Below are 13,919 nucleotides of genomic sequence, written 5' to 3'. Positions count from 1 at the left end.
TTCCCAGTCATGTGAAATCCATAGATTAGGGCCTAATGAATGTATTCCCAGTCATGTGAAATCCATAGATTAGGGCCTAATGAATGTATTCCCAGTCATGTGAAATCCATAGATTAGGGCCTAATGAATGTATTCCCAGTCATGTGAAATCCATAGATTAGGGCCTAATGAATGTATTCCCAGTCATGTGAAATCCATAGATTAGGGCCTAATGAATGTATTCCCAGTCATGTGAAATCCATAGATTAGGGCCTAATGAATGTATTCCCAGTCATGTGAAATCCATAGATTAGGGCCTAATGAATGTATTCCCAGTCATGTGAAATCCATAGATTAGGGCCTAATGAATGTATTCCCAGTCATGTGAAATCCATAGATTAGGGCCTAATGAATTTATTTTGACTGATTTTTCTTATATGAACTTAAACTCAGTAAAAATATTTGAAATGGTTGCATATTGCGTTTATATTGTTGTTCAGTGTTCATGGGCAATATCACTATCTCTGTTGGCAATGAGCATAATGACATCATAACGATTTTTTTCCTACCATACGGCGGAGAGAGGGAATTGAAATCGGAGGCCGTTGTGACACCAGTTGTCTGTCTCTGTTCATACAAAATCACGTTGTATAAAAAGGGAACACATTTGCATAAACTCTTTGTTTTTTTTGTTTATATTCATTTACATTTAAAAAAATGTTGAGCGTAATATTTCGTTAAACACTATGAAATGCATCCCCTGTACGAAATTGGCTCTATAAATAGAGTTTGATTTGATTCATTTACATACATTTATTTCCTTGTTTGATGTAGGATGGGATTAGGCGTTTGGCCTAATGGTATAAGGGTCTTATCTAGCATGCCCTCAAAATAAAAACCTATTGACTACGTCAGACTGTCGGTTCGGACAACGGTCCAAAATACTTAAGTCTACTGTGACAAATAAAGAACTTAAGGATGGAAAAGGGGTGGGGCTGCCTCGCTGGCAAATAACGCAAACAAATCAGTGAACGCATGAACTCCATGACTGACAATTAAAACAGAACAATGGTGATGACCTGGCATGCTCCATGTCATTTGAGACGAGGTGAAACTAGGAAGAGAGGGAACCAGCTGTCAACAATGATGTATTGTTAGCTTATATTTTCGGTGTTTGTTTTTTTTAGACATATTGTGAGTCTCTTGACTGACAGTCCTACTCCCTCGTCTTCTTCCTCTACGGTGTTTCCAGAACCAACGTTGTTGAGAGTTCGTGACAATTCTAAAGAGAATCCTTACCCACCGCGAGCACACAAATACAGAAAACATAGGACGTGCGCGTGCCTTCTTGCCTTCCGTCGTTTATCTTCTTGAGACTTCACACCAGTGAACACGGTTGACTGCTCGCCCTCCTGCAGGCTCTAAGCACGAGGGAATCACTCGCATCGGTCCGTCAAAATGCATACACGAAAACAACAATTACCGGCTGAAGATTAACATACAGACACCTGCGTGAGAATAAAAGGCGCGGCGCCTGATCTTTACAGTTATCGGTTTCGTTCAACGGAAAACTGGATTTTTCTGTGTTCTTTTAGGGAGGGGGTAAGCGACAGTAGATACATGAGAGGAAGGGTAGCAGTCTGAATAGCAAGGAGGGTGTCTCGGAGAGGAGGGAGAGAGAGAGACTGGTGCTGTCCTTTCAGAACCACGGAAAGCAGTCACCCTTGGCACAGCAGTCACCCTTGGCACAGCAGTCACCTTACTGCCCGTGGATGTCATAAACAGGTTATACCAAAACCACCACAACAGGAGGAGAGTCATTGCGTTGGATTTGGAGAAAAAGAAAAACAAAACAATTATATCATCATCTTTATCTCTCGGATGTATACCACTACGATGTGACGTCCATTGTTTATGGGAAGCCATTGACTACAATCATTTGTGCAATTATATGTTCTCCCCTCCAGTAGGTCTGGCTGGTGATTGATTTCCGTGACAGGTTGGAGAACCGTTGGAGCATCTGGCATTATCAGTGGGAATATGTGCTAAATTAGGTCTATACGTGTATTGTTTGAGGGTCTGTAGTCTGTAATAGCAGCAGCAGATTTATTTTGTGCATTGTTCTATTTCCTATAGCATCCTACTGCCCCCCCACCACCCCCCCCTCCCCCCATCCCCTGGTAATCCCGGGTGTGCATGTGTTGCACTTGCGAAAGTTCTCCCTCCCTCCCTCCCGTTGAGGCGTGCGGTGCTCCTAGAGTTGCCGTTGTGATGCCGGGAACTTACTGGAGACATGCCTAAGGGACGCAATGGGCTTGAGCGACGAGAAGGATCGCATTGTGATAAACGTGGGAGGTATCAAACATCAGACATATCGCGGTACCCTGCGTACCCTGCCCGGCACCCGTTTATCCTGGCTCGCCGAACCCGACGCGCCTAGCCACTTCGACTGGGATGACAAACATGAGGAATTCTTCTTCGACCGCCACCCGGGTGTTTTCGCCCATATCCTTAATTATTACCGGACAGGTAAACTTCACTGCCCTGCCGATGTCTGCGGACCACTGTATGAGGAGGAACTGGCCTTCTGGGGCATCGACGAGACGGACGTGGAGCCGTGCTGTTGGATGACCTATAGCCAGCATCGGGAGGCGGAAGAGGCACTTGATAGTTTTGGCGGGGGGGCCCTGCTCGACCTGACTGGTAACGATGATCCAGACCCGGAGATTGCAGCCGACCAGGGGGACGGCGTTGGTGATGAGGCTGATGAGATGACAAGGAGGCTGGCACAGGGGGATTCTCCAGATGCCAAGGCAGGGGGGTTTGGGGCCGCTGGCAGAAACGCATGTGGGCTCTGTTTGAAGACCCCTACTCCTCTAAATACGCACGGGTAAGTAGGAAAGAGATTTCTCCTCTGTCCTCACCATGTTTATACACGTACACGTTCCTTCTCCAGTTGATGTTAAGCACAATGATGGATATGTTTTGAATTATAAATGAATGAGAGATTGAGATGGAGATTGATAGTGTCTCTAGCCATGTGATGTGGAGAGGGTCTGTGTGAGAGTGACCTTGAGACGGTAGACGAGTCTACTCCCCAGGGACTCCTCAGGGAGCTCCACAGCAGGAGTCTGTTTTTAACAGTGAGGTAGGCAGGAGGAAATATTGACCAATGAATCCTCTGATTTGACAGATGGCATTTAGAACCAGGCCAATAACCACTAGCCTACATTAACTTCCTAGATGTCAGCAAACAAAGGAAGCTGTCTGCATCCTATCATGACTCCCATATCCCTTTCACCTTACTGAGCTGAGCTGAGCTGAGCCGAGCCAAGCTGAGCTGTACTGCATTGGCCTAGTTAAGCATCCACAATGGTTCCTGGAACAGTGCCGTAAAGGACCATGTGAAAAAGAAAAGTTCAAAGACAGCACATTTGGCCTATGGTTCAGATTGGAACAGCAGTGTGAAAAAGTACTACAGGTCTTTGTAACCAGAACCTCTTGGACATGAGACCCCCACGGTGTGTTGATTTAAACGATGCCCGTAAGCAAACAGAGAAAATGTGTCTGATTTTGAATAGCATTATGAGTCCAGCGGGTCTTTGGGCTGAGATCTCCTGGACTATTCTGGTGCCAGATCTGTATTCTGGTGCCAGATCTGTATTCTGGTGCCAGATCTGCCTGTGCTGTCTTGGTAAGTGTGACAATGGACATTGAAGTATACAAGACAGCGCCAACCAGCAGGCTACTCCTGGACATGAGAATAGAATCCCAGAGTGGAATGTTGAGTTGTGAATAGTTCTTTAATTCCATTTAAATTATAGAATTGTAATTGGTCTTTTAATTGGCCACACCCCACGGGAATCAGAATTTTGAATAGAATTTGAATTAAAAGGAAGTATAATTTGATTCAATGAAATTCAAATAGCTTATTTATTCAACACATCACCATAGTAATGTTTATTTTGATAACATGTATGGGGTTACCAATACCATGTAGCATAAGGTTAAAACGTTTTCATTTTTAAAACGTATTCTCTTAAAACTATTTTAAATAATTAAAGTGGTCTGGAAATATTCCAAGATCATGTTGTGTGTTGTCTACAATAATTAATAATTCCCTTAATGTTTTTAAATATCGGAATACATTTCCCAGAATGCACTAGAGCAAATACTGCATTATGGAAGGGAATCTAACATCTCATGACAAATAAACAATAGTGTGTGACATCTTTAAGTTATTATCAAACTAATATTTGAAATGGTGTATTTGTTGCTTAATAAATACGTGGCATATCTTTTTGGTAAAATATTTTGTGGAATGAATGAGATGTTTCATGTCTTATTTGAATTGATTTGAATTACATTCTACTTCTTTCAATTCAAATTCTATTCAAATTCTGCTCCCATTGTTTGAATTGAGTTCAATTCTGAATTGACGTCAACCCAGGTTGGCAATATGAGAATACTTGGGATGTTGGCAGTTAGTTTGGTTTGAATACCTGGCTGGGTGGATGTTCAAATCAAATCACATTGTATTGGTCACGTACACATGTTTATGAGATGTTATTGGTCCATATTTATCAGATGTTATTGGTCCATACACATGTCTACCAGATGTTATTGGTCACATACACATGTTTATCAGATGTTATTGGTCCATATTTATCAGATGTTATTGGTCCATACACATGTTTATCAGATGTTATTGGTCCATATTTATCAGATGTTATTGGTCCATATTTATCAGATGTTATTGGTCCATACACATGTTTATCAGATGTTATTGGTCCATATTTATCAGATGTTATTGGTCCATACACATGTTTATCAGATGTCATTGGTCCATATTTATCAGATGTTATTGGTCACATACACATATTTAACAGATGTTATTGGTCCATATTTATCAGATGTTATTGGTCCATACACATGTCTACCAGATGTTATTGGTCACATACACATATTTAACAGATGTTATTGGTCACATACACATGGTTAGCAGATGTTATTGGTCACATATTTAACAGATGTTATTGGTCACATATTTAGCAGATATTATTGGTCACATACACATATTTAGCAGATATTATTGGTCACATACACATATTTAGCAGATATTATTGGTCACATACACATATTTAGCAGATATTATTGGTCACATACACATATTTAGCAGATGTTATTGGTCACATACACATATTTAGCAGATGTTATTGTGGGTGTAGAGAAATGCTTGTGTTTCTAGCTCCAACAGTACAGTAGTATCTAACAATTCACAAGAATACTGTCACGTTCTGACCTTTATTTTCCTGTGTTTTGTATTTAGTTAGTATGGTCAGGGCGTGAGTTGGGTGGGCAGTCTATGTTTGTTTTTCTATGATTTGGGTATTTCTATGTTTCGGCCTAGTATGGTTCTCAATCAGAGGCAGGTGTCATTAGTTGTCTCTGATTGAGAATCATACTTAGGTAGCCTGGGTTGCACTGTTTGTTTGTGGGTGATTGTCTATGTTGATGACTTGTTTCAGCGCAGCTCTCATTAGCTTCACGGTTGTTATTTTGTTTACTGTTTTTGTATAGTGTTTCAGTGTTCCGTTCTTTCTTTAATTGAACATTCGACATGAACACATATCACGCTGCATATTGGTCCTCCGATCCTTCTCGCCTCTCCTCTTCAGATGAAGAGGAGGACGACCGTGACAAATACACACAAATCTAAAAGTAAAATGCTGGAATAAAGAAATATATAAATATTAGGATGAGCAATGTCAGAGTGGCATTGACTAAAATACAGTAGAATAGAATACATTATATACATATGAAATGAGTAAAGTCGTATGTAAACATTATTAAAGTGACCAGTGATTCTATGTATATAGGGCAGCAGTCTCTAAGGTGCAGGGTTTAGTAGCCGGGTGGTAGATAGAAGCTGTTTTTTAGTCTCTCGGTCCCAGCTTTGATGCACCTGTACCAACCTTCTGGATGGTAGCTGGGTGAACAGGCTGTGGCACCGGGTGGTTGATGTCCTTGATGGTCTTCTGGATGGTAGCTGGGTGAACAGGCTGTGGCACCGGGTGGTTGATGTCCTTGATGGTCTTCTGGATGGTAGCTGGGTGAACAGGCTGTGGCACCGGGTGGTTGATGTCCTTGATGGTCTTCTGGATGGTAGCTGGGTGAACAGGCTGTGGCACCGGGTGGTTGATGTCCTTGATGGTCTTCTGGATGGTAGCTGGGTGAACAGGCTGTGGCACCGGGTGGTTGATGTCCTTGATGGTCTTCTGGATGGTAGCTGGGTGAACAGGCTGTGGCACCGGGTGGTTGATGTCCTTGATGGTCTTCTGGATGGTAGCTGGGTGAACAGGCTGTGGCACCGGGTGGTTGATGTCCTTGATGGTCTTCTGGATGGTAGCTGGGTGAACAGGCTGTGGCACCGGGTGGTTGATGTCCTTGATGGTCTTCTGGATGGTAGCTGGGTGAACAGGCTGTGGCACTGGGTGGTTGATGTCCTTGATGGTCTTCTGGATGGTAGCGGGGTGAACAGGCTGTGGCACCGGGTGGTTGATGTCCTTAATGATCTTTCTGGCCTTCTTGTGACATTGGGTGCTGTAGGTGTCTTGGAGGGCAGGCAGTGTGCCCCTGGCGGTGGCGGATTTAGGTATAGGTGACATGGGCAGCCGCCCAGGGTGGCATCTTGCCAGGGGCGGCACAGGACGGCCGCACAAAAAAAAATCAGAATGGTGACATTTGCGCGATCGGTTTTCTATCGCTCATTTGCACGTCACATCAATGATATCATGTCACCGTGTGGAACTGTGGGACTGTGGGACTGTGGGTCAATTAACCTTGTCAGAGTGGGAGCCCTGATTCTAGTTTATGAGCTAGGCAGGCTACTGCCTGGGAAGGTCTCCCACTCAGAAGTACGAGATGGGGAGGGGAGTGGGGGTAGGTTGACCTCAGGTCTTCCCACTGGAAGTCCAAGGTAGGGGACGGGGTAGGTTGACCTCAGGTCTCCCCACTGGAAGCCCGAGGTAGGGGGCGGGGCTAGGTTGACCTCAGGTCTTCCCACTGGAAGCCCGAGGTAGGGGGCGGGGCTAGGTTGACCTCAGGTCTCCCCATTGGAAGCCCGAGGTAAGGGGGGGGGGGGGGGTGGAATCAATCAAATAGCGCACATCTGACTTTGTACAGTACTAATGTAATTAGTCAAATCAGTCACACCTCGAAATGCTACCAAATAAACCACAATTAATTCATAATACTATGAATATATAGTTTCACAGACATATTGTTGCTTTATTTTCTGGTTTGTGTGAAATCGTTAATAATAATATAAAACCAGTCTGCACACCACCAAGGTGAATTGGTTTAGTCTTGACTCTTGGTTGACAGTGTTGGGGGATGGGTAATGCAGTCTTGACTCTTGGTTGACAGTGTTGGGGGATGGGTAATGTAGTCTTGACTCTTGGTTGACAGTGTTGGGGGATGGGTAATGTAGTCTTGACTCTTGGTTGACAGTGTTGGGGGATGGGTAATGCAGTCTTGACTCTTGGTTGACAGTGTTGGGGGATGGGTAATGTAGTCTTGACTCTTGGTTGACAGTGTTGGGGGATTGGTAATGTAGTATTGACCCTTGGTTGACAGTGTTGGGAGATGGGTAATGTAGTCTTGACTCTTGGTTGATAGTGTTGGGGGATGGGTAATGTAGTCTTGACTCTTGGTTGACAGTGTTGGGGGATGGGTAATGTAGTCTTGACTATTGGTTGACAGTGTTGGGGGATGGGTAGTGTAGTCTTGACTCTTGGTTGACAGTGTTGGGGGATGGGTAATGTAGTCTTGACTCTTGGTTGACAGTGTTGGGGGATGGGTAATGTAGTCTCGACTCTTGGTTGACAGTGTTGGGGGATGGATAATGTATTGATGCTCCAGTGCCAAATCAACACAAATTTGTTTTTATTTGTCTTTCTTACTTCTTTTTGCTATTTATGAGTCTTATTTTTGGATACATTTTTATATTTATATAGTTTTAAATATTATGGTTTTATTTATTTGTGTTTTTCAAACGTCTGAAGGGGGGGTTCATCCAGGAACCTGGCCCCTGGTGATGCGTTGGGCAGGCCATATCACCCTCTGGAGAGCCTTGCGGTGTGAGGGTGTGAGGGTGTGAGGGTGTGATGGTGTGATGGTGTGAGGTTGTGAGGGTGTGAGGGTCTTAGTGGCCAAGCAGAATTTATTCTGCCTCCTGAGTTTGAAGAGGCCGCTGTTGCTCCTTCTTCACCACACTGTCTGTTTGGCTGGACCATTTCAGATTGTCAGTGATGTGTACACCGAGGAACTTGAAGCTCTTCAACCTCTCTACTGCGGCCCCGTTGATGTGGATAGCGGGGTTCTCCCTCTGCTGTTTTCACGATCAGCTCTTTCGTTTTGACTTTGAGTGAGAGGTTATTTTCCTGGCAACACTCCACCAGGACCCTCACCTCCTTCCTGTAGACTTGATGATTGTGTTGGAGGCGTGCGTGGCCACGCAGTCATGGGTGAACAGGGAGTACAGGAGGGGGCTGAGCACACACCCTTGTGGGGCCCCCTTGAGGGGCCCCTGTGTTGTTTCCTACCTTCACCACCTGGGGGTTAAATGCTGAGCTATAGTCAATAAACAGCATTCTTACATAGCTATTCCTCTTGTCCAGATGGGGTAAGGCAGTGTGCAGTGCGATGGCGATTGCATCGTCTGTGGACCTATTGGGGCGAATGTATGCACAACTTTGAAGTGTGTCCACCAGCCACATGTAGTCTACCTAAAGGCAGCTCTTTAGACTGACACAGAACACAAGTTGGAGAGGTGAGAGACTTGGACTTGTTTTCACGGGCAGGTTCCTTTTGACATGGCCCTGGTCCAATATCACTTGATGGCAATGATAATACTTTAAAAAAAAAATGTTTCACCTCACGTTGCTCCTGCAGCTGTGTAACATGGTGATTGGTGTAATTACAGGATTAGGTGAGCCGGGCACGGGGCCAATCAACATGCAGTTAACACTCTTGATGTAATCACCCGCTTTATAAGAATTTGTTATTATAGGTACAAATACACAACCCAGTTCTGGTCAGAAATACAGTGGATTATTAAGTGAGTAGCAGTTCCTATTGAAATTGTTGGAGTTGTTAATTGATTGGTCATGTCTTACTGGCTGTTGTTGTGTGGTAGACAGGGGAGATGAGTTGTTAATTGATTGGTCATGTCTTACTGGTAGTTGTTGTGTGGTAGACAGGGGAGATGAGTTGTTATTTGATTGGTCATGTCTTACTGGCTGTTGTTGTGTGGTAGACAGGGGAGATGAGTTGTTAATTGATTGGTCATGTCTTACTGGCTGTTGTTGTGTGGTAGACAGGGGAGATGAGTTGTTAATTGATTGGTCATGTCTTACTGGTTGTTGTTGTGTGGTAGACAGGGGAGATGAGTTGTTAATTGATTGGTCATGTCTTACTGGTAGTTGTTGTGTGGTAGACAGGGGAGATGAGTTGTTATTTGATTGGTCATGTCTTACTGGCTGTTGTTGTGTGGTAGACAGGGGAGATGAGTTGTTAATTGATTGGTCATGTCTTACTGGTAGTTGTTGTGTGGTAGACAGGGGAGATGAGTTGTTAATTGATTGGTCATGTCTTACTGGCTGTTGTTGTGTGGTAGACAGGGGAGATTAGTTGTTAATTGATTGGTCATGTCTTACTGGTAGTTGTTGTGTGGTAGACAGGGGAGATGAGTTGTTAATTGATTGGTCATGTCTTACTGGTAGTTGTTGTGTGGTAGACAGGGGAGATGAGTTTTTAATTGATTGGTCATGTCTTACTGGCTGTTGTTGTGTGGTAGACAGGGGAGATGAGTTGTTAATTGATTGGTCATGTCTTACTGGTTGTTGTTGTGTGGTAGACAGGGGAGATGAGTTGTTAATTGATTGGTCATGTCTTACTGGTTGTTGTTGTGTGGTAGACAGGGGAGATGAGTTGTTAATTGATTGGTCATGTCTTACTGGTTGTTGTTGTGTGGTAGACGGGAGATGAGTTGTTAATTGATTGGTCATGTCTTACTGGTAGTTGTTGTGTGGTAGACAGGGGAGATGAGTTGTTATTTGATTGGTCATGTCTTACTGGCTGTTGTTGTGTGGTAGACAGGGGAGATGAGTTGTTAATTGATTGGTCATGTCTTACTGGTAGTTGTTGTGTGGTAGACAGGGGAGATGAGTTGTTAATTGATTGGTCATGTCTTACTGGTTGTTGTTGTGTGGTAGACAGGGAGATGAGTTGTTAATTGATTGGTCATGTCTTACTGGTAGTTGTTGTGTGGTAGACAGGGGAGATGAGTTGTTAATTGATTGGTCATGTCTTACTGGTAGTTGTTGTGTGGTAGACAGGGGAGATGAGTTGTTAATTGATTGGTCATGTCTTACTGGCTGTTGTTGTGTGGTAGACAGGGGAGATGAGTTGTTAATTGATTGGTCATGTCTTACTGGTTGTTGTTGTGTGGTAGACAGGGGAGATGAGTTGTTAATTGATTGGTCATGTCTTACTGGTTGTTGTTGTGTGGTAGACAGGGGAGATGAGTTGTTAATTGATTGGTCATGTCTTACTGGTTGTTGTTGTGTGGTAGACAGGGGAGATGAGTTGTTAATTGATTTGTCATGTCTTACTGGCTGTTGTTGTGTGGTAGACAGGGGAGATGAGTTGTTAATTGATTGGTCATGTCTTACTGGCTGTTGTTGTGTGGTAGACAGGGGAGATGAGTTGTTAATTGATTGGTCATGTCTTACTGGTAGTTGTTGTGTGGTAGACAGGGGAGATGAGTTGATGAGTGGTGATTATTAAACACAATGAGAGGAGCCTACATCACCCATATATTTCAGTGTGAAAGCCAATACATATATTTTTTAAATGATAGGTTCAGTGAAATGTGTTTGTTTTACAGGGTCAGTCATAGTAGTACAGCGACCCTGGAGCAAATTAGGGTTAAGTGCCTTGCTCAAGGGCACATGGACCGACAGAGGTAGCACCCCCCCCCAACACCGATTTCCCGCCATGTCAGCTCAGGGATTTGAACCGGAGATATTTCGGTTACTGGCCTGCCCAACACTCAAGCCGCCCGTACCAATTTCAGTGTGAGCAAGACAAAATCTCAGTGGATTGAAGTTTGACAGAGCACAGCATGTGGCTAATTAGATCAATGTCTGTTAATTACAGACTGTATTATTCACATCACAGTGGAACCCCCTTACCACTCATTTAGCAGATCCTCTTATCCAGAGCAACTAGGGTGAAGTGCCTTGCTCAATGGCACATCAACAGATTTTTTGTTGTTGTTGGTGTCACCTAGTTGGCCCAGGGATTCGAACCAGTGACCTTTCAGTTACTGGCCCATACGCTTTTAACCGCTAGGCTACCTGCCTCCTTCCACTGTCATCCCTCTGTCTGCCCTGTCACTCCTAGAGACATTAACAGCCTGGAATTAGCCAACCAGAACAAGAACATAGAAACATAATCTAGTCATTATCTAATAATTGTATTTCTATAGGCAAAACCTGAATGTTCAGTGACTGGCCTGGTAAATGCTGCTAATGTAGAGCGCTGCCTTACAGCTTTGACTCCCCAGGAGCATCAACATACATCAACAGGGATTAGCCAACCTTAGCAAACCAGGGCCAAACAAGCATCAGTGATCATCCCTATAGGCCAGAATCATGTTCATTGTCTGTCCTGGCAAAGACTGCTAATGTAGGTGCTGCCTTATGAGCTGAAATCAAACACCTGTCACTCCCAGCCAATGTAAGGGGCTGCCTAATGCCTGTCACTCCCAGCTAATGCCTGTCACTCCCAGCTAATGCCTGTCACTCCCAGCTAATGCCTGTCACTCCCAGCTAATGTAAGGGGCTGCCTAATGCTTGCCACGCCCAGCTAATGTAAGGGGCTGCCTAATGCAAGGGGCTGCCTAATGCCTGTCACTCCCAGCTAATGTAAGGGGCTGCCTAATGCCTGTCACGCCCAGCTAATGTAAGGGGCTGCCTAATGCCTGTCACTCCCAGCTAATGTAAGGGTCTGCCTAATGCCTGTCACTCCCAGCTAATGTAAGGGGCTGCCTAATGCCTGTCACTCCCAGCTAATGTAAGGGTCTGTCTAATGCCTGTCACTCCCAGCTAATTCAAGGGGCTGCCTAATGCCTGTCACTCCCAGCTAATGTAAGGGGCTGCCTAATGCCTGTCACTCCCAGCTAATGTACGGGGCTGCCTAATGCCTGTCACTCCCAGCTAATGCAAGGGGCTGCCTAATGCAAGGGCTGCCTAATGCCTGTCACTCCCAGCTAATGTAAGGGGCTGCCTAATGCACGGGGCTGCCTAATGCCTGTCACTCCCAGCTAATGTAAGGGGCTGCCTAATGCCTGTCACTCCCAGCTAATGCAAGGGCTGCCTAATGCCTGTCACTCCCAGCTAATGTAAGGGGCTGCCTAATGCAAGGGGCTGCCTAATGCCTGTCACTCCCAGCTAATGTAAGGGGCTGCCTAATGCCTGTCACTCCCACTTAATGTAAGGGTCTGCCTAATGCCTGTCACTCCCAGCTAATGTAAGGGGCTGTCTAATGCCTGTCACTCCCAGCTAATGCAAGGGGCTGCCTAATGCCTGTCACTCCCAGCTAATGTAAGGGGCTGCCTAATGCCTGTCACTCCCAGCTAATGCAAGGGCTGCCTAATGCCTGTCACTCCCAGCTAATGTAAGGGGCTGCCTAATGCAAGGGGCTGCCTAATGCCTGTCACTCCCAGCTAATGTAAGGGGCTGCCTAATGCTTGTCACTCCCACCTAATGTAAGGGTCTGCCTAATGCAAGGGGCTGCCTAATGCCTGTCACTCCCAGCTAATGTAAGGGGCTGCCTAATGCCTGTCACTCCCAGCTAATGTAAGGGGCTGCCTAATACCTGTCACTCCCAGCTAATGCAAGGGGCTGCCTAATGCAAGGGCTACCTAATGCCTGTCACTCCCAGCTAATGTAAGGGGCTGCCTAATGCCTGTCACTCCCACCTAATGTAAGGGGCTGCCTAATGCAAGGGGCTGCCTAATGCCTGTCACTCCCACCTAATGCAAGGGGCTGCCTAATGCCTGTCACTCCCACCTAATGCAAGGGGCTGCCTAATACCTGTCACTCCCACCTAATGCAAGGGGCTGCCTAATGCCTGTCACTCCCAGCTAATGTAAGGGGCTGCCTAATGCAAGGGGCTGCCTAATGTCTGTCACTCCCACCTAATGCAAGGGGCTGCCTAATGCCTGTCACTCCCACCTAATGCAAGGGGCTGCCTAATGCCTGTCACTCCCAGCTAATGTAAGGGGCTGCCTAATGTAAGGGGCTGCCTAATGCAAGGGGCTGCCTAATGCCTGTCACGCCCAGCTAATGTAAGGGGCTGCCTAATGCAAGGGGCTGCCTAATGCCTGTCACTCCCACCTAATGCAAGGGGCTGCCTAATGCCTGTCACTCCCAGCTAATGTAAGGGGCTGCCTAATGTAAGGGACTGCCTAATGCAACGGGCTGCCTAATGACTGTCACTCCCAGCTAATGTAAGGGGCTGCCTAATGCCTGTCACTCCCAGCTAATGCAAGGGCTGCCTAATGCCTGTCACTCCCAGCTAATGTAAGGGGCTGCCTAATGCCTGTCACTCCCAGCTAATGTAAGGGGCTGCCTAATGCCTGTCACTCCCAGCTAATGCAAGGGCTGCCTAATGCCTGTCACTCCCAGCTAATGTAAGGGGCTGCCTAATGCAAGGGGCTGCCTAATGCCTGTCACTCCCAGCTAATGTAAGGGGCTGCCTAATGCCTGTCACTCCCACTTAATGTAAGGGTCTGCCTAATGCCTGTCACTCCCAGCTAATGTAAGGGGCTGCCTAATGCCTGTCACTCCCAGCTAATGCAAGGGGCTGCC

At 45.6% G+C, this 13,919-nt stretch overlaps 1 pseudogene; it reads left to right on the top strand.

Moving 5' to 3' along the window:
• The first annotated feature begins 1,021 nt into the window (after positions 1–1,021).
• LOC124037469 overlaps positions 1,022–13,919 on the top strand; it is a 53,078-nt pseudogene continuing 40,180 nt past the window's right edge.

Source organism: Oncorhynchus gorbuscha, linkage group LG06 (assembly GCF_021184085.1).
Source record: "Oncorhynchus gorbuscha isolate QuinsamMale2020 ecotype Even-year linkage group LG06, OgorEven_v1.0, whole genome shotgun sequence".
Classification (NCBI taxonomy): Eukaryota; Metazoa; Chordata; class Actinopteri; order Salmoniformes; family Salmonidae; genus Oncorhynchus; species Oncorhynchus gorbuscha.
Note: the sequence above shows the minus strand (reverse complement) of the source record. Positions and strands in the feature narration are given on the sequence as shown.